This window comes from Anolis carolinensis, chromosome 1, assembly GCF_035594765.1.
Source record: "Anolis carolinensis isolate JA03-04 chromosome 1, rAnoCar3.1.pri, whole genome shotgun sequence".
In the NCBI taxonomy this organism is placed as follows: domain Eukaryota; kingdom Metazoa; phylum Chordata; class Lepidosauria; order Squamata; family Dactyloidae; genus Anolis; species Anolis carolinensis.
The window spans coordinates 349,114,440-349,135,745 of record NC_085841.1 but is presented as its reverse complement, the minus strand read 5'-3'; the positions used below and the strand labels follow the sequence as shown (position 1 = coordinate 349,135,745).

General features: G+C 41.2%; 1 pseudogene; it reads left to right on the top strand.

Moving 5' to 3' along the window:
- Window positions 1-10,505: 10,505 nt before the first annotated feature.
- On the top strand, window positions 10,506-10,731 carry LOC134295758 (U2 spliceosomal RNA; annotated as a pseudogene).
- The last annotated feature ends 10,575 nt before the right edge of the window (window positions 10,732-21,306 follow it).

Sequence of the window (21,306 nt, the reverse complement as noted above, 5' to 3'; positions counted from 1 at the left end):
TTTCCAGAGATCAGTCTGAGCTAGGGAAATATTTAAAATGAGGAAAATATATATACGAGGGTTATCCAGAAAGTAGATTACGTTTTGGAATTAAAAATGAACAAAGTATAGGAGAAAACATTTACCATATGAAGTTGAAAGCCACACCCAAATACCACTTCTCAACATAGTTGCCATTCAAATCTAGTCACTTATCATAGCGATGAATGAGCTTGGAAACTCCTCCCACACAAAACTCTGCCGCTTGCGTCCTCAACGCAGCGTTTTGGCGACGATGCGCAGCTGCGGAAGGGGTGACTGGTTGGTTGAGGACGCAAGTGGCAGAGTTTTGTGTGGGAGGAGTTGCCAAGCTCATTCATCGCTATGATAAGTGCCTAGATTTGAATGGCGACTATGTTGAGAAGTGGTATTTGGGTGTGGCTTTCAACTGCATATGGTAAATGTTTTCTCCTATACTTTGTTCATTTTTAATTCCAAAACGTCATCTACTTTCTGGATAACCCTCATATATATAAAAAAAACTTTTGTCATCCCATTTTCTTTCAAATGACAACAAAAGAGTGGTGGATTTGATGATCCTCGATAGGGGAATTGATAGTGTAAGCACTATTTCCTTGTGGCGTGTCTTCAAATTGTTTCTACACTATGGTGACCCCATCACAGTGTTTTCCTGGCAAAATTTGTGCAGAAGAGGTTTGTCATTGCCTTCCTCTGAGGCTGAAAGAGTGTGATTTGCCAACCAATGGATGTCATGGCCAAACAGAGGTTCAAAAGTTGGTCTCATTGTCATTGTCCAGTGCTCAAACCATTACATTGTGGTGGCTCCTAAGTACTATTGGAGCCTCTCCCCGATAGTACTTAGCCACCATAATGTAATGGTTTGAGCATTGGACTATGACTCGAGGCCAATATTTGAATCTCTGCTTGGCCATGAAATCCATTGGTTGACCTCCACTCTTGTATCTGCTTGGTGCCAACACAACTTTACAGTCAGTGGCTAATGTTGAAATGTCACTTCTCATCACAACTGTCACCATAACTGCCCCACAGGGAAGAACCTAAAATGCAGCCAACTGTTTCATTCCATATTATCAGGTTTGGACAAGACAGAACCTTTGGTTATATAAATATAAATACTTTTTGGGATGACGTGTCTTTGCCTTGGCTCCGCAAGAGGAACAACTCTATGCATGGTGCTGGTCTTCATATCCAATTTGGATTAGAATTCCTAAAAATCAAACTAAACTAGATAGACGATACTCAGAATGTGGCAGAAAAAGCAGGTTTTCCAAGTTGTGATCTTTTCTGCCAAGAGCAGGTGTTTTACAAAGATTAAGAGCCTCCATTGCTGTTTAAGAGTAAACAGCACGCACACAGACACGTCATTACTTTGCATTATAAGAAGCATAGTCTGCAATATTTTATTGCTAGGGAAAATCTGATCCTCCAATTTTATCCTCGGCATCTATGAAGACTGCAGCTAATCTCTGAGCAAACAGTAATGCCTGGGATGGTGGAAATGCATGATGTCACGATCCTTTCTAACTAGAATGGCTCAGCATTTCAACACGGTGAACTTGGACTCAGTTACAACATCGTGTCAAGAGCTTTGAAGCAGAAGCTCATTTGAAAGCCAGAATACTTGGGGAGTTACATATGGAGAAGGACAGTCCTTAAAATAGGATGTAAATAAAACCACAGCCCAAAGAAAGCTAAGAGGACTTGAGGCCAACTGAAATTAAACACTCTTGATCTGGATAAACATGTAAATGTTAGGTAACCTCTAGTAGTAACTAGATGTTCTATGTTGTTGTGTAACTTCAAGTCATTTTTAACTTATGGTGACCCCATCATAGGGTTTTCTTGGCAAAATTTATTCAGAAGGGGTTGCCATTGCCTTCCTCTGGGGTTGAGAGAGTGTGATTTGCCCAAGGTCACTCACTGGGTTTCATAGCTGAGTAGGGAGTCAAACCCTGGATTTGATCTTCGGAGGGAAGGGAGCCGCGTTGGCTGAACTGCTGACCTGAAGGTTGGTGGTTCAAATCGGCAAGATGGGGTGAGCTCCTGTCTGTCAGCCCGTCTTCGCATGACGGGACACAAGAGAAACCTCCCATAGGATGATAACACATCAGGGTATCCCCTGGGCAATATCTTTGTAGACAGCTGATTCTCTCACACCAGAAGCAATTTGCAGTATGTTTTCAATTTACTTCTGACACGATAAAAAAATCTACAGTGGGTTCCTCATCTGGTTGCACTCTTCTTCTGCTATTATCTTCAATCAGTCAAAGTGTTTGTAAGAGATTGTGGCGTTGAACTGAGCTGTGCTTTGCAACTTAGAGAACGGTTGCATTGCAGCTCAATCCTAAATATCCTAGAATCAAGATGAGGTTTGTGTGTGCTTGTGGTGGGGAATCTGAATTAGGTACAGACTACCTCTGGCCACATTTCTCCCTTGGCCCTGCCTTGTGCTTTCTTCCCAAATTGGAATAAAAGAACAAATTAGATGACCAGGCTGAAAGAAAGAGAGAACAGTCTCCTCATTTCGTGGTTTATCTCAGAGGCAGGTTGTTGTCCAGGTAGCCCTGTTGGTTGTTCTTACTCCCATATCTGAGCAAATTTCCTGGCTTCCCAAGGACAAGATAACTCCCTTACTTATGTCAACAAATATATATTTTTAAATCCTGGTGTTCCCCCAGTATCTGTAATAAAAACTTTAAAATGGGAGCTGGTGTGTTCCTGGCAGATAGATAAACCAAAACATTGGCTAAAAATGCCCGAAAGACATACAACAACATTGGCTAATGTTAACTCAGGCTCCATCTACACTGCCATGTAATCGAGTTTTTGAATCCAGATTATCTGCTTTGAATTGGATTATATGGCAGTGAAGACTCATATAATCCAGTTCAAAGAAAATAATCTGGATTCAGAAACTCAATTACATGGCAGTGTAGATCCAGCCCCATCCAGCTCCTAGAAACGCATGAAGTTGCCTTGTGTGACATACTCTCCAAATTTTCACTGAAAAATCCAAAATACATCTAACCAAGCAACATCTGAATGTGGTAAAGTTAACAAAAACAATTAATGAGGAAGAGCACACCGGCCAGAAGAGAGTGCAGCAGTTCGCTTTGTAGGAATCTACAGGGAAGAAGAGCAAGATTCAGTTTCCTCTTCTCCTTTCGCTTTTCCACCAAAGTATTGTAATGCAAACAACTTTTGCATCCCAAAGGCAAGTCGCTTGTGAAGTTTCCAGCTTTAGGGTTTTCTTACTTTATCCTTGATGCACTTGTAAAAAAAAAGACTTTCTTTCCTTCCTTCCTTCCTTCCTTCCTTCCTTCCTTCCTTCCTTCCTTCCTTCCTTCCTTCCTTCCTTCCTTCCTTCCTTCCTTCCTTTCTTTCTTTCAGGGCCCTTCTACACAGCTGTATAAAATCCTGATTATCTGCTTTGAACTGGATTATCTGGCAGTGTAGACCCAGATAAATCAGTTCAAATAATATAACCAGAAGACAGGAGCAGAATTCAAAATGATCTTAACAGGTTAGAGAGATGGGACAAAACTAACAAAATGAAGTTCAACAGGGACAAATGCAAGATACTTCACTTAGGCAGAAAAAATGAAATGCAAAGATGCAGAATGTGGGACGATGCCTGGCTCGACAGCAGTACGTGTGAAAAAGATCTTGGAGTCCTCAGGGACAACAAGTTAAACATGTTTAGCCTGCAGAAGAGAAGGCTGAGAGGAAACATGATGGCCATGTATAAATATGTGAGGGGAAGTCATAGGGAAGAGGGAGCAGGCTTGTTTTCTGCTGCCATGGAGACTAGAACAATGTCTTCAAATTGCAGGAAAGGAGATTCCACCTGAACATTAGGAAGAACTTCCTCACTGTGAGAGCTGTTCATCAGTGGAACTCTTTGCCCCTGAGTGTGATGGAGGCTCTTTCTTTGGAGGCTTTTAAACAGAGGCTGGATGGCCATCTGTCAGGGATACTTTTAAAGTGATTTTCCTGCTTCTTGGCAGTGGGTTGGACAGGACCACGAAGTCTCTTCCAACTCTATATTCTGGATTATATGGCAGTGTAGAAGGGCCCAAGAGCATCCAGAGTAGTTACATTTATTTTATAATCCCAGGTTTACAGTACTAGTCCATCCTGTTAGGATATATATACACCAGATATATTTTACAACAGCTTAGAGGCATCTGGTGACTGTATTATTTGAAGGTTATTTGGAAAGAATGTCTGCCCTGCATGGAATTCTTTCTATTAAGGCCAAAGCAAGCTGCTGACTTCATCATAAGGAAACACCAGAGAATACTTCATAGAACAGATGTTTGAGAGAGAAAATACTCGTTCCAGGTCAAGATCATAAAAATCCCTTCCAAGGAGCAAGCTGGTTGAACAATGCGGTGCTGCAGAGCCTTTGGCCCTCCAGATCTCTTGGATGTTGAGTTCCCAGGAGTTCAAACCCATATGGCCAAGGTTGAGGGATTAGACAGCGGGTCCATACTTCACACTTCTAGCACTTTGGTTCCACTTAAGCAACTATGACCCCATCCCAGTTTGGTGAGAGGCCCAAAGTACCCTAAATTTCCTTGAACTACATCATTAAAGCTGTGTGGTAATGAATGAACAAAACTCAGATGGCTACAGGATGTTTGAAGTTGTATGAAATTGCTATCATTGGGCAGTGTGGACAGAGCCTTACTTTAGAAGGTAAAAGAAGTGGTTCAAAGCAGAGTTGAATTAACACAACTGAACCAACAGCATGACGTTTTCTAATTTCCCTTTCCAATTCCTATTTAAATAACCTGGGCTCACCATTCGTTGTATGAAAGGCTGGATTGTCCAATGCCTGGAACAAGAAGCCTACTGTTTAGGCATTTGGTGTAACTTCACAAGCAACAACATTGTTTCCTAACTCTTGACACTCTGCCCATGAAGGACTTTGCAAAGTGGCGGGTGCTTTAACCATCCTTCTCACGGGAGACTTTCTGCAGGGATTGCTGATTAAAATAAATGCCAATTAGTACCCATTACGAAGGTGCTGTCAAGCTCAATAAAGCCATCTGGGATTGCTATGTCAACCAGACTAATATGTAGCAAAAGCTGGGTTCCAGAGAGAAGAAAAACATAGCGGAAACAAAGGAGAAAGAAAAGATCCGACTTTATAAATGGACTAAGTTCAGTTCCAGTTTTTGATGAATTCAGCCCTGGGACATGGGAAACATATAAAGAGGATTACTATAGCCATATGCAGAATGACTTCCTTTACTGGCGGCCACACATGGAGAATTAGGGCAGATATTATTGTTGTTGTTGTTGTTGTTGTTGTTTGTATTGCATTCTTTTTCTTCAAGACTGAGACTCAAAGCAGCTCGCAACTTTATAAACTACGTAATTAAACACATACAAAAGAGAAATATTAAAATAGAATTAAACATAACTATTAAAATATAATTTAAATAAATAAACAGCTGTTTATAGGCAATAGTGAGGTTTGACGTCAAAGACAGTCCAATCAGAAATAGAAGGCCACATGTTCCCTGTCTCTAATCTACAAACATAAACAGAGATGGCTCATTACATCAATGTCATACTCCCCGACTGTCCCAACTTGTGTCCAAGCAACATCAGAGCAAACAAGATGGCAAATGTTATTAATGAGGAGGGACACATAAGCTGAAAAAATGAAATGCAAAGATACAGAAAGAGGGATGTCTGGCTCGGCAACAGTACGTGTGAAAGAGAGCCTGGAGTCCTCATGGACAACAAGTTAAACATGAGCCGACAATGTGATGCGGCAGCAAAAAAAAGCCAATGGGATTTTGGCCTGCATCAATAGGAGTATAGTATCTAGATCCAGGGAAGTCATGCTCCCCCTCTAGTCTGCCTTGGTCAGACCACACCTGGAATACTGCGTCCAATTCTGGGCACCACAATCGAAGGGAGATGTTGACAAGCTGGAAAGCGTCCAGAGGAGGGCGACTAAAATGATCAAAGGTCTAAAGGACAAGCCCTATGAGGAGCGGCTTAAAGAGCTGGGCATGTTTACCCTGCAGAAGAGAAGGCTAAGAGGAGACGTCATAGCCATGTATAAATATGTGAGGGGAAGTCATAGGGAGGAGGGAGCAGGATTGTTTTCTGTTGCCCTGGAGACTAGGACACGGAACAATGGCTTCGAATTACAGGAAAGCAGATTCCACCTGAACATTAGGAAGAACTTCTTCACTGTGAGAGCTGTTCAGCAGTGGAACTCTCTGCCCCGAAGTGTGGTGGAGGCTCCTTCTTTGGAGGCTTTTAAGGAGAGGCTGGATGGCAATCTGTCAGGGGTGCTTTGAATGTGATTTTCCTGCTTCTTGGCAGGGGGTTGGACTGGATGGCCCACGAGGTCTCTTCTAACTCTATGATTCTATGATTCTAAACTGGGATAAGCTGCAGCAGTTTGCTTTTTCCTGATTCTTCTGTGAAGGGCAAAATTTCACCTTTCCTCTCCCCTCCATCCTAAGAAGTTAACGGAAATGGGAACTGCTTTTTAACTTTGAACTCAGTTTGCATGGATTGACATAAACCGAGGACAAAGAGAAACAATTTTAGGAAGAGAAGAAAGAAACTGAGGCCCCATCTGCATTGACTACTTAGATCGGCGCAGATTTGGATCAGCCCCATGACAGCTACACTCTGCACAAGGCTGATCTCCAGTAATATTGGGAAAGCCACCTTAACATCGCCTTGACCCACATTACTGGAAGCTAGAGGAGAACCCAAAGTCTGAGCCACCAAGCTTTCTCCCTTTGCTTGCTCTGATATCAACCAGAGTGAGAGGGAGTGCTGGGAAGGGAGGAGGGAGAGGAAGGGGTTTTCTCCTCTTTCCTTTCCTCTAGGGCCCCTTCGCTCTGGCTGATGTCAGGGCAGGAAACAAAAAAATAGGTGCCATGACATTTGGAGGGGGAAGGGGTCATTTTGGGTGCCTTGATTCAGCGTCCAGCTCTCCAGACCAAGCCCAGTTTAAGGTTCAATGTACTGGGACATTTTCAAAGTAGCTGATAAAGCAGTACAGCAGAGGATCAATTAACCCTGCACCTGCCAACTCTGGATTGTTGATGGGTTCCCCATTATGTAGGCATTTTGTACTACTGCTGGGAACATGCAGCTCACAGGGACGGATCAAGAGGAAATTTGCCATAAACTTAAAGGCTGGTTAAACAGGAATTTTCTTTGTGTTGTCGAAGGCTTTCATGGCCGGAATCACTGGGTTGCTGTGAGTTTTCTGGGCTGTATGACCATGTTCCAGAAGCATTCTCTCCTAATATTTTGACCACATGTATGGCAGGCATCCTCAGAGGTTGTGAGGTCTGTTGGAAACTAGGCAAGTGAGGTTTATATATCTATACCCCCCAGGCAGGAAGAAGCCAGGCTTTGAAGCTGCATGGCCATTCAATGCTAATCAAGGTGCCCAATTGCAACATTCACACCTGCCTCAAACAGACAAGAGTTCTTTCTCCCACCCTGGACATTCTGCAGATATATAAACCCCACTTGCCTAGTTTCCAACAGACCTCACAACCTCTGGTGATACCTGTCATAGATGTGGGCAAAACGTCAGGAGAGAATGCTTCTGGAACATGGCCATATAGCCCGGAAAACTCACAGCGACCCAGGAATTTTCTTGCTGGACCACAGTTCCACACTGATCTTCCAAGCTGTTAATATTCTCTGAAGTGCAAAGAAGTCACATCCTGTTTTTAGGAAAGTTAATTCTGTTGAAGACAAAGTCCAGGCAAGTCATTCTGTTCAACTCAACCTTTGTCTGGCTAAGAAGAATTCTTGCAGGAAGCAGCTATCCTTTTTTAGGCTAATTGATGCAGCACTCTACTCCTATCGCTTCCTGTGTAAACAAATAAAGCCAAGGCCGGAAACCAGTGAATTATCCCAGAGTATAGGATAGATAGATCAATCCCAAACCAGTGTGGATTATGAGGTCTGATCTAAAGGTCATAATCTCTGACCATTGACCATATTAGCATCCTAAGAGTGGAACATTTTGGGTATATAGTCAGTTCTGTCCTGTGAAGGAAAAAAGGCTCATAAGTGCATGATCCAAATATATTGCGTACCTTCCAACTGTTCAGAATTGGCAGAGATAATTCTCTGTGATTCCAATTTTTCATCCCAGTTTCTCTCTCCTGCTACTACTCCCCCCTTGCAAATTTGCAAAAGTGGTTTGCATTCCATAACTGAGCAAAAGGATATTGCTTATCTCTGTATTCAAAGTAAAAATGAGAATGTACTGAATAATGACATTATATTATTTCTGGTTTTTTACTATCTCCATCTACAAGGATGAAGATAGTCAGAGTATGGGAAAAAGTAGAGAATTCTTCACTATAGTATTGGTAAAATGGAATATGGGCCATACCTTTATCTGGAAAATTGACATACAAAGATTAGAGAGAGGAGAAATAAAAGAATTTGTTGGGGGTTCTATGGAAACTGTTTATCAGCTATATGTGCCAGAGCAATAGCAAATTTAACACACACACACATCCCTTCAACCAGATAGACTTTGGATAAATGACTAAGGGAAGATATGCCTATTATTAATAAAATCAGACAATTCATAAATGATAGAGGATAGACAGGGAAGTACTTTGTAAAGGTCTAGTGGAGAGAGAGAGGATGCAATAAAAACAACTCGTATTTCTATACTGTAATGTTGTATAGGTAGGTAAAGGTAAAGGTTTTCCCCTGATATTAAGTCTGGTCGTGTCTGACTCTGTGGGGTGGTGCTCATCTCTATTTCTAAGCCAAAGAGCCAGCATTATTCGTAGACACCTCCAAGGTCATGTGGCTGGCATGTCTGCATGGAGCACCGTTACCTTCCCGCTGGGGCTGTACCTATTGATCTACTCACATTTGCATGTTTCCGAACTGCTAGGTTGACAGGAGCTGGGGCTAACATCGGGAGCTCACCCTGCTCCCCGGATTCGAACCGCCGACCTTTCAGTTAACAAGTTCAGTAGCTCAGTGGTTTAACCCACGGTCTACCGGGGGCTCATAATGTTGTATAACTTAGAAGATGGAGAGGAAACGAGGGACTGAGATCTTGTCTTTCCCAGTAGGCTCAGGCAGAAGCAAACTGCTGTAATTTCTCATCGTTTATCTTTTCTTTTTTATTAATAACTTTTGCCATCTTGATCAAACTCTGATGTTGCTTGGCCACACTGAAGTTGGAAGGAATATTATTGTCATAATGTATATACTTCTCCCTGTCTCACAAACCGTTGCCATATTGACCTCACACTGATATTGCTGGGTTACATGGGCCCCGATTTGATGTTGTACCATAGCTTTATTTCATATGCTACATGTAAATGTTAGATAACCATCAGTAATGAACCTGAATGTTCAATGTTGTTGTTATGTGCCTTCAAGTATCACAGGATTTTATATTATTATTATTATTATTGACACAACGATGTTGTATGACACAGCAAACAAGATAGACATGCTGGATTTCGTTTCACAAAACCACAAGTCGAACACTTCCCAAGTGTCTAGGACTGTGTGATGTATTTTCGGATGATGCGTGCAGATCCCAGTAGGGTGGCCTTTTGCAGTTGGCAGATTGTAATTTTGTCAATGTCTATTGTTTCCAAATGCCGGCTGAGATCTTTTGGCACGGCACCCAGTGTGCCCATCACCACCGGGACCACCTGCACTGGTTTCTGCCAGAGTCTTTGAAGTTCAATCTTGAGGTCCTGATAGCGGCTGAGTTTTTCCTGTTGTTTTTCGTCAATGCGACTGTCACCTGGGATGGCGACATCAATTATCCAAACCTTGTTCTTTTCCACAACTGTGATATCTGGTGTGTTGTGTTCCAGAACTTTGTCAGTCTGGATTCGGAAGTCCCACAGTATCTTTGCGTGTTCATTTTCCACGACCTTTGCTGGTTTGTGATCCCACCAGTTCTTTGCTGCTGGCAGGTGGTACTTGATGCATAAGTTCCAATGGATCATTTGGGCCACACAGTTGTGCCTCTGTTTGTAGTCTGTCTGTGCAATTTTCTTACAGCAGCTGAGGAGATGATCAATGGTTTCGTCAGCTTCCTTGCACAGTCTGCATTTTGGGTCATCAGCTGATTTTTCAATCTTGGCCTTAATTGCATTTGTTCTGATGGCTTGCTCCTGGGCTGCAAGGATCAGGCCTTCTGTCTCCTTCTTCAGGGTCCCATTCGTGAGCCAGAGCCAGGTCTTCTCCTTGTCAGCTTTTCCTTCAATTTTGTCAAGGAACTTTCCATGCAATGTTTTGTTGTGCCAGCTGTCAGCTCTAGTTTGTAGTGTGGCTTTCTTGTACTGGTTTTTTGTCTGCTGTGCTTTGAGGAGTTTCTGATTTTTGACTTCAATCAAAGCAGGTTCTTCACTTTGCTTTACATATTCTGCCAGGGCATGTTCTTCTTCTTTGACTGCTTGTTTTACTTGTAAGAGTCCTCTGCCCCCTGATCTTCTAGGCAGATATAGCCGGTTGGCTAAGATCAAGTGTAGTATCTGTTATTATTATTATTATTATTATTATTATTATTATTATTATTATTACACTTTATATTCCACTCTATCTCCCCGGAGAGACTCAGAGCGGATTACAGAACACATATGAGGCAAACACGACAGACAGAGGTAAAGTTCTTCCCCCTTTTTCATTTCTGGTGTCTGGAGGCGATGCTTAACTCTGGCCATGGAGAGCTGTCCTTTTCCAATTTTTTTCATGTTGAGGAGCCTGTTATCTGCATTAGGTTTTAAATGGTGGGTTATGTGTTTTTATGATTGTTTGTTATGTACATCTGTTTGGTGCCGAATGTTTTAATTGCTGAATTTTAACTAACTGTATGTTTTTAATATGTTGGAAATTGCTCTGAGTCCCTTGAGGAGATAGCGCGGTATATAAATAAAGTTTTATTATTTATTATTATTTATATCTCTGATGGTGTTGCCGGCATGTTTTGCATATCTGCACGGAGTGCCCTTTTACCTTCCTGCCTTCCTGTGATCTACTCACATTGACTGCTTTCAAACTGCTAGGTTGGCAGAAGCTAGGGCTGACAGTTGGGAACTCACCCCGACTCACAGCTTTGAACTGCCAACACTCCGGTCAACAGATTTCCTGCAGCTAGCAATTTAACCCCCTGCGCTGCTGCAAGATTTTGCAAGTGGTTTGCCATTGCCTTCCTCTGAGGCTGAGAGTGTGTGACATGCCCAAGGTCACCCAATGGGTTTCATGGCCAAGTGGGGATTCAAATCCAGGTCTCTAGACCCATCGTCCAATGTTCAAACCACTATACCAGTGGTTCCCAACCTTTGGGCCTCCAAGTGTTTTGGACTTCAACTCCCAGAAATCCCAGCCAGCTAACCAGCTGTTAGGAATTGTGGGAGCTGAAGTCCAAAACACCTGGAGGTCCAAAGTTTGGGTATCACTGCACTATACCATGCTGATTTCTAGGCACTACTACAAATGTGGCTTGAGATCTTGCCTTTCCCAGTATTTTAAGGCAGAAGCAAACTTTATCTTGGTTGTGGGATAAAAGTGGGATAGGTAAAGGTAAAGGTTTCCCCTGACGTTAAGTCCAGTCATGTTGGTGCTCATCTCCATTTCTAAGCCGAAGAGCCGGCGTTGTCTGTAGACACCTCCAAGGTCATGTGGCTGGCATAACTGCATGGAGCGCCATTACCTTCCCGCCAGAGCGGTACCTATTGATCTACTCACATTTGCATATTTTCGAACTGCTAGGTTGGCAGAAGCTAGAGCAACAGCGGGTGCTCACTCCGCTCCCGGGATTTGAACCTGGGACTTTTCAGTCTGCAAGTTCAGCAGCTCAGTGCTTTAAAACACTTCGCCACCGCGGCTGCTGGAAAAGTGAAAAGTGGGATAATTATAAATAAATAAATATATAGTAATATGCTCTTGCCAGCTAGTCAGAGTTAGTACAACAGCTGTGAGAAATCTTGACTCAAAGTAATCCATTTTTTTTTAAATTCCGGAGTCAAGAACACTCCTTCCCTGCCTTCCTCTTTGGCACTGATGTGTTGGAAACAGTTACCCAGATACAGACCAAATCATGTACAGCGTTTTCACAGAGAGAGAGAAAGAGGAAAATTTGAGACCTCCTCCATCTCGAGACCTCCTTGTAGCTTGTTTTTCCTTTGCCTTGTATCAGCTCCAAGGAGCTGCAAGTTGTCAGATGAAAGGCTGCCAAAGAGCAACTGAAGCGGAAGGGTGATGACTCGGAGGCTTATCTTCCTTCTGCTCTCTGAGAGGACTCTCGTAGAAGGGAGGGTGCCTTTCAGCCCCATGGAGAATGCTGACTTTATAAAGTTACCAGATCCAAATATGGTTACCTGAACAGCACAGCAGGGCCTGTCTTGCATCACTAATATCCACTTATCTGTACTCTCTTTCCACATTTTATCTTTAGCCACAAAGAGATCCACAGCCTCTTTCACATGATACAGCTATCTCCTTTAACTACAAAGGTTCCATCCTATGAAGTCCTGGGCTTTGTAGTTTGTTAGGGGTTCCTTATTTAGTATTGTCTGCCAGGCAGAGCGATGGTATCAAGGGTGCTATAACTGTGTATTGTTGGGGTGGGGAGTGCTAAGGAACCTTTTTTTTGGCTGACTTTCAGTTTGGGAAGAATCTTAAAGAGATCTACTGCCCAAGAGTGGGCATAATCAGGTACACTGCGCAGATCAAGAGTATAGCCTGCAAAGTACACATTTCAGTTCAATGTCACAGTTTTCAACATGACCATCCATATATCTTCACGGTCAAAGGACTAGGGGTGTTTTATTTTTAAAAAAATATTGCAGAAAAATCCTGTGCACATTTCCTAGGAAGTGTTGCAAGTTTCTTTTTGTTGATCTGCTAAATTTCCATAGGTTTCCAGTGATACTGAAATCAATTATTCCAAAGCAAAAAAAAAAAAGTTAGATATCTTTTAGTGGTATAGTAGAGTCTCACTTATCCAAGACTCGCTTATCCAAGGTTCTGGATTATCCAAGGCATTTTTGTAGTCAATGTTTTCAATATATCATGATATTTTGGTGCTAAATTCGTAAATACAGTAATTACAATATAACATTATTTATTTATTAAATTTATTTATTTATTAATCTTATATACCGCTACTCCCAGTTTGGCTCAGAGCGGTTTACAAAAATAGATTAAAACAATACACTTGGCTTTAAAATAACAATAAAAACAATAAAAGCAACAATAAAAGCAACAATAAAAGCAACAATTACTGCGTATTGAACTATTTTTCTGTCAAATTTGTTGTAAAACATGATGTTTTGGTGCTTAATTAGTAAAATCATAACCTAATTTGATGTTTAATAGGCGTTTCCTTAATCACTCCTTATAATCCAAGATATTCGCTTATCCAAGGTTCTGCCGGCCTGTTTAGCTTGGATAAGTGAGACTCTACTGTACCTTCAAACTTTCTTTTGGGGCACTTGTTTAGGATGGCAGGACATCTTGGTCAATAAAATATTTTACATATGGTATGTTAACCAAGAATCAATTACAGGTTGGGTATCCCTTATTCAAAGTGCTTTGGCCCAGAAATATTTTGGATTTGGGATATATATTTTATTTTGGAATATTTCCATATACAGAATGAGGTATTTGGAGATGGGACCAAAAGTCTAAACACAAAATTCTTGCCATTTCACAGACTCTTGCGTCTCTCTCCAGCCTCATGACTCCTTCATTCGCTAGTTGTGTTGTGTGTGAAACGTGAGGCTAAAGACAGTCTGAGGATATAAGGAACCAGATATTTGGGAGGAAATACATTATGGCACAATACAGGAGTGATCCAGGGAACCTGCCAGCCACCATTGTTTGTGAACAATATTCTCGGGTACCTTTCTTGACTTCATTCCTCAATATATGCACTTTATGGTCCAGTTATTTTATGCGTTTCCATGTTTTTATTCTATCCATACTTTATTGATTTGATATTGATATGTTTTTATTGACTGGTTTTATTTGATATGTTTTTACTATGTCTGTTATGTTCGGGCTTAGCCCCATGTAAGCCACCCTGAGTCCCTTCGGGGAGATGGTGGCGGAGTATAAAAATAAAGTTATTATTATTATTATTATTATTATTATTATTATTATTATTATTATTATAACAAACAATCTGGAGCACATTGAGTTGAAGATGGAATGAGGCAGCTGACTGCAAAAAGTTTGGATTTTGGAACATTTTGGATTTTCATACAAGGGATGCCCAAACTATACATGGCGTTTTTGGATCCAATGAAAGGTGACAAGATAACTTTAAAAGATGAGATGTTACTGGTGGTACATAAAGTTTACCAAATAGTGTATTATTGGATCGAAAAGCAGTTTAAAGGTACAAGAACAGAGTGTGAACCTCGACTATCAGCAAATCAGGTCAGTTGGAGGGTATGGAATTAAAGTGGGATCAGAATTATATTGAAATCTCCTGCATGAACCTGATTCTGTTAATGAAGAAAGCAATATCCACTTCATCGCATTACATCCTTTTCACACTGCGTTCTGGAGCAGGATCATATTTAGGGTCAAGTGGCTCAAGTAACTATGAGAATGTTCCTGCCGTGTGCCGTCTACCCAACAGGTGAAAAATAGTATACAAAGTCCTAAATCTTATTTATTAGTTCTAACTAGAGTAGACTTAATGAATCAATGGGATTTACATAAGCATTGACTTGATTGGTCAATTTCGGCTTGCTTTTTACTTGTTTCTCTCTTCCTCACTTTCTTCCCCTTCATCCTCAGCTTACTTGTATTGCTGCAGATGAAGAATAAAATTCAAATTTTTTGGCTCAGTTAATTCAGCAGAGAGGACAAGGCAGGCAAAATCTTGCTCTTCCCACTCGGCTCAGGCAAAAACGAACTGCTGCAGTCACTCCAAGCTTGTACCATCTTCTTTATAAATTACTTTTATGATCTTGACCACACAATGATGTTGTGTAGCGACATGTGTCCCAGTTCCCATTTGTGAAATGTTAGGGAGTATGACTTAGTTTGGGATTGAACAATAAAATCACAGGCCAAATTGTTCATCTTTGCTTGTCATGCTGGCAACAGATTTCTGCATGAACATGTTAACTTTAAAACATTTCAGGCCAATGCCATCAGTGTGCATTCAGTGAATGGTGAGTGAGTGAATGTGTCAGTCCCCTGAATGCAAACTGATTATTTTCTATGATTAAAATCACTTAGGCATGCAAATTGGGAATCGTAGTCATATAGCATGCCGCATAGTCATCCAAGGGGAAAAAATAAAACAAGACTCACAGTGCAGCTTAAACATTTCTATTTGTTACAGCACATGCGTTTCTACAGCCCACAGCAATGGTTATGTTCTAATGGTTTTGTTGATTTCCCTGTTAAGGGTAAACTTAGTGACTTCTCTGGAAAGGAAACAAAAAAAAGGAGGCATCTTTTTTATCATGTTAGAAGCGAATGGAAAACATACTGCAAGTCACTTCTGGTGTGAGAGAATCGGCCATCTGCAAAGACGTTGCTGAGGGGACACCCGGATGTGTTACCATGTCCCCACATGGGAAGCTAGAGCTGACAGACAGGAGCTCACCAATCTTGTGGATTCGAACTGCCAACCTTCAGTTCAGCAGTTCAGCCTGCACAAGGATTTAACCCATTGTGCCACTGCAGTCCCTAGCATCAAATAAGTAGACATGTTAAAGGGGGGATGGTGACAATATTTCATGCCAGAAGTGCTATTTGTTTGCTCTTCTAAAGTTATTTCTCCTCTCCTCTAAGTAATATTTCTCAAATATCTCTGCTGTGTGGACTCCAGACCAAGGCTAGCACTGAAAATTTAGCAAACACCAAACTCTAAAATAGGGCTGGGAATCCTCCAGCTTCCACTGGACTGCAACTCCTAGCATGCCTCGGCACTGCCTGCTGGGCTGTAGAGTTTCCACATCTGGAGAGCTGCATGATTTCCACCTTGACACTATACTTTGCTTCAATCAACCTGGTTGTTTTAAAGTGAAAATTGAACTTCTCTTGCAGAGTGCAGATACCCGAGAGCTTACCTGGCAAGGAATAGGATACTTCCATTGTTTAATCTAATGGTTCCCAACCTGTAGTCTGTGGACCACCAGTGGTCCGCAAGAACCAAAATATGGTCCACAGCCTCACAGTTACTACTATGGATAATAATAACACAGCCCACCTCCCCCAAAAATTTTTCTTGGTGTCTTCATTTTCAGGCCTGCTCCTGGGGTTATTTGAGTTGCTGATTCAGAAAATTGCATTGGATAGACCATCTAGAGCTGTGGGCGAGCAGTGGTTCCCAACCTTTTTGTGACAGGGACCACTTGATCAGGGACCATTTTGACTGGCGGGAACCACTCTCCAACATTAGTACCAAAAGGGTTATGAATCAGTTTTTGGTCAATTTTAGATTCAGTTTGGTTATTTGGGGTGCTGATTCAGATAGATCACATCAGCTCTGGTTTCTGATACAGAACACATGCTACCCAGTAGTTGTTTGGTCTCTTGCGTAGTTGTGTCAAGTCCCGCAGCTATTTTCTTCCTCCAAGGACAGGAAGGGAGGACACAAAACAAAAATAAGCGCTAACCACTTCATGTCCAATTTGCATCTTCTATTTTAAAGCTTTAGGGGCTTGGTGGGGAATGAATGACACATCAATCATTCTCTAATAAATCTCAGTTAATAAATCTCTATTCAATTCTTATTTATATATGTAAGGACTCTCTGCCTTAGAGAATCCAGCTGGATGTGCAGAAAAAGCTGTATTTTAAAATTCCAGCTGCAAACCATTGAGCTGGAAACAATGACCTTCAGTTTCATCCAACCTTTGGCAAAAAGCAATTTTTCCAAAGACTGGAGAAGCTGATATGAAAAAAGCAGCTGTTATGTCTTCTGGCATTAGCTATAGCTAATGTGAATGAGTTCTTTTCTCGGGCAGAAGTCTACCGGTATATCATATAGGCATCCGAAATAATCTCAGAAATCACAAATCAGTAATTTATGAGACAAGAGAGAAAAAATATGGTTTTGAGCTTCTCCAAGATGAGCAGCCAGTGCTGATAAGACAGAACACTATAAATCTAATATTAGTACATAAAAAAGTAAAAGGCTTAATCCCGAGTGCTGTTCGTACTGTACAAATTAACACAAGCAGAACCTTGCATAGCGTGGCCATGAATCAAGGAATAACGAAACTAAATTATCTTCCCATTCAACAAGACAGCTCGCATAGTATTTGGTGATCTTTCTATGTATACATCATATACATAGAAATACCTTTCACAGAAGTATATGAAAAACTTGGCTTCTCACTAAATATTGTGATAACCAAAGTGCTCAACCAGCAGGCACTAAATGCCTGCAATGGCTGCAATAAAGCACAATGCTGTAACTGGGTTGCTGTGAATTTTCCAGGCTGTATGGCCATGTTCCAGAAGCATTCTCTCCTGACATTTCACCCACATCTATGACAGGCATCCTCAGAGGTTGTGAGGTACCTCACAATCTCTGAGGATGTCTGCCATAGATATAGGAGACATGCCAGGAGAGAATGCTTCTGGAACATGGCCATACAGCCCGAAAAACTCACAGCAATCCAGTGATTCCGGCCATGAAAGCCTTTGACAATATAATGGTGTAATGCTAGAAAATGTTGACCATTTTCACTTCCTTAGCAGCCACCTCTCCATGAAAGTTGACATTGACACCAAAATACAACATTGTCTGAGCCCTGTGAGTGCAGTATTTTTGGAATGAAGCAAAGAGTGTTTGAGGATCGAGACATTTGCAGAGATACCAAGATGCTTGTTTATAAAGATATTGTCCTCCCAACACCTGCAAAACGTGGACTACAGTAGAGTCTCACTTATCCAACATTCGCTTATCCAACACAGTTTGCCTCCTGCCCCTATCCACGGCTGTTTCTCTAGGCAGCAAAGATGGAACTTCTTATGGATTTAATTTCCAACAGTGTTGCTACTGTAAATTCATTTTATACAATTCTATCTTTATTTGTAGTCAATTTGTTAGTAGCCAATGTTTTTAGTCAATGTTTTCAATATAATGTGATGTTTTGATGCTAAATTCATAAATACAGTAATTACTGCGTAACATTACCATGTATTGCTTTTTCTGTTGATTTGTTGCAAAACATGATGTTTTTGGTGCTTAATTTGTAAAATCATAGCATAATTTGACATTTAATAGGCTTTTCCTTAATCCCTCCTTATTATCCAACATTTTTACTTATCCAACGTTCTGCCAGCCCGTTTATGTTGGATAAGTGAGACTCTACTGTATCTACAAATATCACTCTCAACTTCTGGAAAGATCCCATCAGCATTGCTTTCAGAAAATCTTGCAAATCTCCTGGAAAGACAGGCAAACAAATGTCAGCATTCTGAAAGAAGCAAAGACCACCAGCACTGAAGTTACAATCCTTCGCTATCAACTTTTCTGGACTGGCCACATCATCCAAATGCCTGATCACTGTCTCCCAAAGCAACTTAAGAACAGAAAAGAGAATGCTGATGGACAACAAAAGAGATTTAAAGATAACTCCCAAAATGTGGTATAAACACCAAGAATTGGGAAGTCCTGGCATGTCAACATTCTGATTGGAGATCAGCTGCCATCAACAGTGCTATGGACTTTGAAGAGGCACGAATGGAGGGCAAAAGAGAGAAATATGCCATGAGGAAGGCGCGTTATTGCCTTCCATCTGGAAATCGATGTCCTCAATGTGAAAGACCATGTGGATCCAGAATAGGTCTCCACAGTCACTTAGACCACTGCAAAGACCCTACCCTTGGAAGACAATCATACTCAACCACGAATGATAGCCTATGATATGATATGGTACAGTATACATCATATACCTTCCAACTGGCATGTCTTTTTAGGAGTTGTTCTGATTAATCCTCTGTAGTCTTGCTTTTTCAGCTACTTTAAAAATGTCCCAATGTTTCTCAACTTTCCTCTTTCCCCCTTTTTCCACACTTTCCTTCAGTTGTTGCACACTTGTACTTAATTTTACATCAATTGAGGTCATCTTGGAACAATGGGGGGAAAGCAGAAGAAGTAGAGAAAAATTGGGACTTTGAAAAACAGCTGAAAACCCAGAGGGTTAATTGGGACAGTCCTTGCCCTAGTTTGAAGGTATGTTGTTATCCAGGCATTGTGTCATTAAAACAGTTTTGTAAGATAGAGCCCCGGTGGAGCAGTGGGTTAAACCACAGAGCTGCTGAACTTGCTAACTGAAAGGTTGGCGATTCAAATCCAGCGAGCAGAGTGAGCTCCTGCTATTAGCCTCAGCTTCTGCCAACCTAGCGGTTCAAAAACATGCAAATGTGAGTAAATCAATAGGTACAGTTCCAGCAGGAATGTAATGAAGCTCCATGCTGTCATGTCAGCCACATGACCTTGGAGGTGTCTACGGACAACGCCGGCTCTTGGGCTTAGAAATGGAGATGAGCACCATCCCCAGAGTCAGATATCACTAGATTTAATGTCAGGGGAAAACTTTTACCTTTACTAAGATGTATAACCCACTGTTTTGGCCAACATAGTAGTGCAAATATGTAGTTGTTGCGTTTTGTTCTTTTTATTATTTTTCTCTCCTACTAAGGTCAATGCTCAAGATCAGCAGCATTAAAAACAGATTAAAATCAAATTATAGACGGATAAGACAGCAAAACCATTAAAACGATCTAATTAATCAAGCAATTAACATCCCACAGTAATCAGTAAAGCAACGGAAAAGGTCACTTTGAAGAGAGGTGTCTTGCCACCCTTGCTAAAAGAAGCAAAGATATAAATTAACCCAGAGCTTTCCAAACTGTGTCATGACATGTAAATGTGTCATCCGCAGCGTGTAGGTGTGTCACATGAACATAATGAGAACCCTCTGAGTCCATCTGAAATAAGCAATACATCCTTCATTTAAATGAATATAAATGGAACATTTTCATGAGATAGGTTGTGTCCCCATACATTTTGCTATTTATGTACTTATGCATCTGTATCTCTTATAAGGGGTTGGTTTAACCTCCAGTTTGACAGTAAAACTGAATTAATATGTTGTGAAATGATGCATGACTAAACAGTGTGTCACTAACATGAAATGTTTGGAAAGCTCTGAACTAATCAGAAGTCTAAGGGGAATATGTCCCACAGTCAGAAACCAAGATGGGAAATTCCTGCAGGCCGCAGGACTCTTGAGAAGGCCTTTTCTGAAGATCTTAAATATCTAGAAAGGTCCATACCAATACCAGCAGACCCAAGACAGTGTATTCTACTATTGGAACATTTCTTGCCTTCAGGAAGTTTTCCTAATCTTTGGGTAGAATCTTTTATTTTCCTGTAGTTTGAATCTGTTGCTATGTGCTGGTCTCCAGAGTAGCAGAAAACAAGCTTGCCCCCTCCTCAATGTGACATCCTTTCAAATATTTAAACAAGGCGGTCATGTCCCCTCTGTCTTCTTTTCTCTGAGCTAAACATACCCAGTTCCCTAAACTGTTTCTCATAGACCTTGGCTTCCAAACCATTGATAATGTTGGTTGTCCTTCTCTGGAGATATTCTACTTGTCAATATCTGTCTTGAATTGTAGGCACAGAACTGGATGCAATATCCCAGATGAGGTCTGACCAAAGCAGAATAGAGTGGGACTACTTCCCTTGATCTAGCCACTATGCCTCTATTGATGTAGCCTAGAAACTTGGGGTGACCATTCCTAAAAGTCCTTACCAAAACTCAACCAACTTATTTTCCCCATGTTGGCCATAGGTTTCTAAGGCTTCTTCCACACAGCTGAATAAAATCACGCGTTGGCTGCTGGTTCAAATCTGAGGAGAGAGCAAATGAGCTCCCCCTGTCAGCTCCAACACAAAATGGAAGGGAAAATATTGCTCTTTCAAGGATCCCAGGAACTCATGTTTGGGTAACCAAGCATCCTCTTTTGGATCTAAAAGATACAGGAACAGTGAAAGCTAATATAGCATTAGAGTTCAGTAGAAAAACTGGGACAGCCTATTCTTCTTCTTGCATACTGGAAATCATGACAAGAAATAAACAGTAGAATGCAACGGATTTGAAAATAATGGGGAATAAATAATGTGGTCCTCTTTACCTGCTTCAATTCTTATCTTTTTACCACCATAGGCTACATAATCCAACCCACACAATTGTGTTGAACTTGTTAGCTTTTGTAAATTACTGTGAACATTTATTT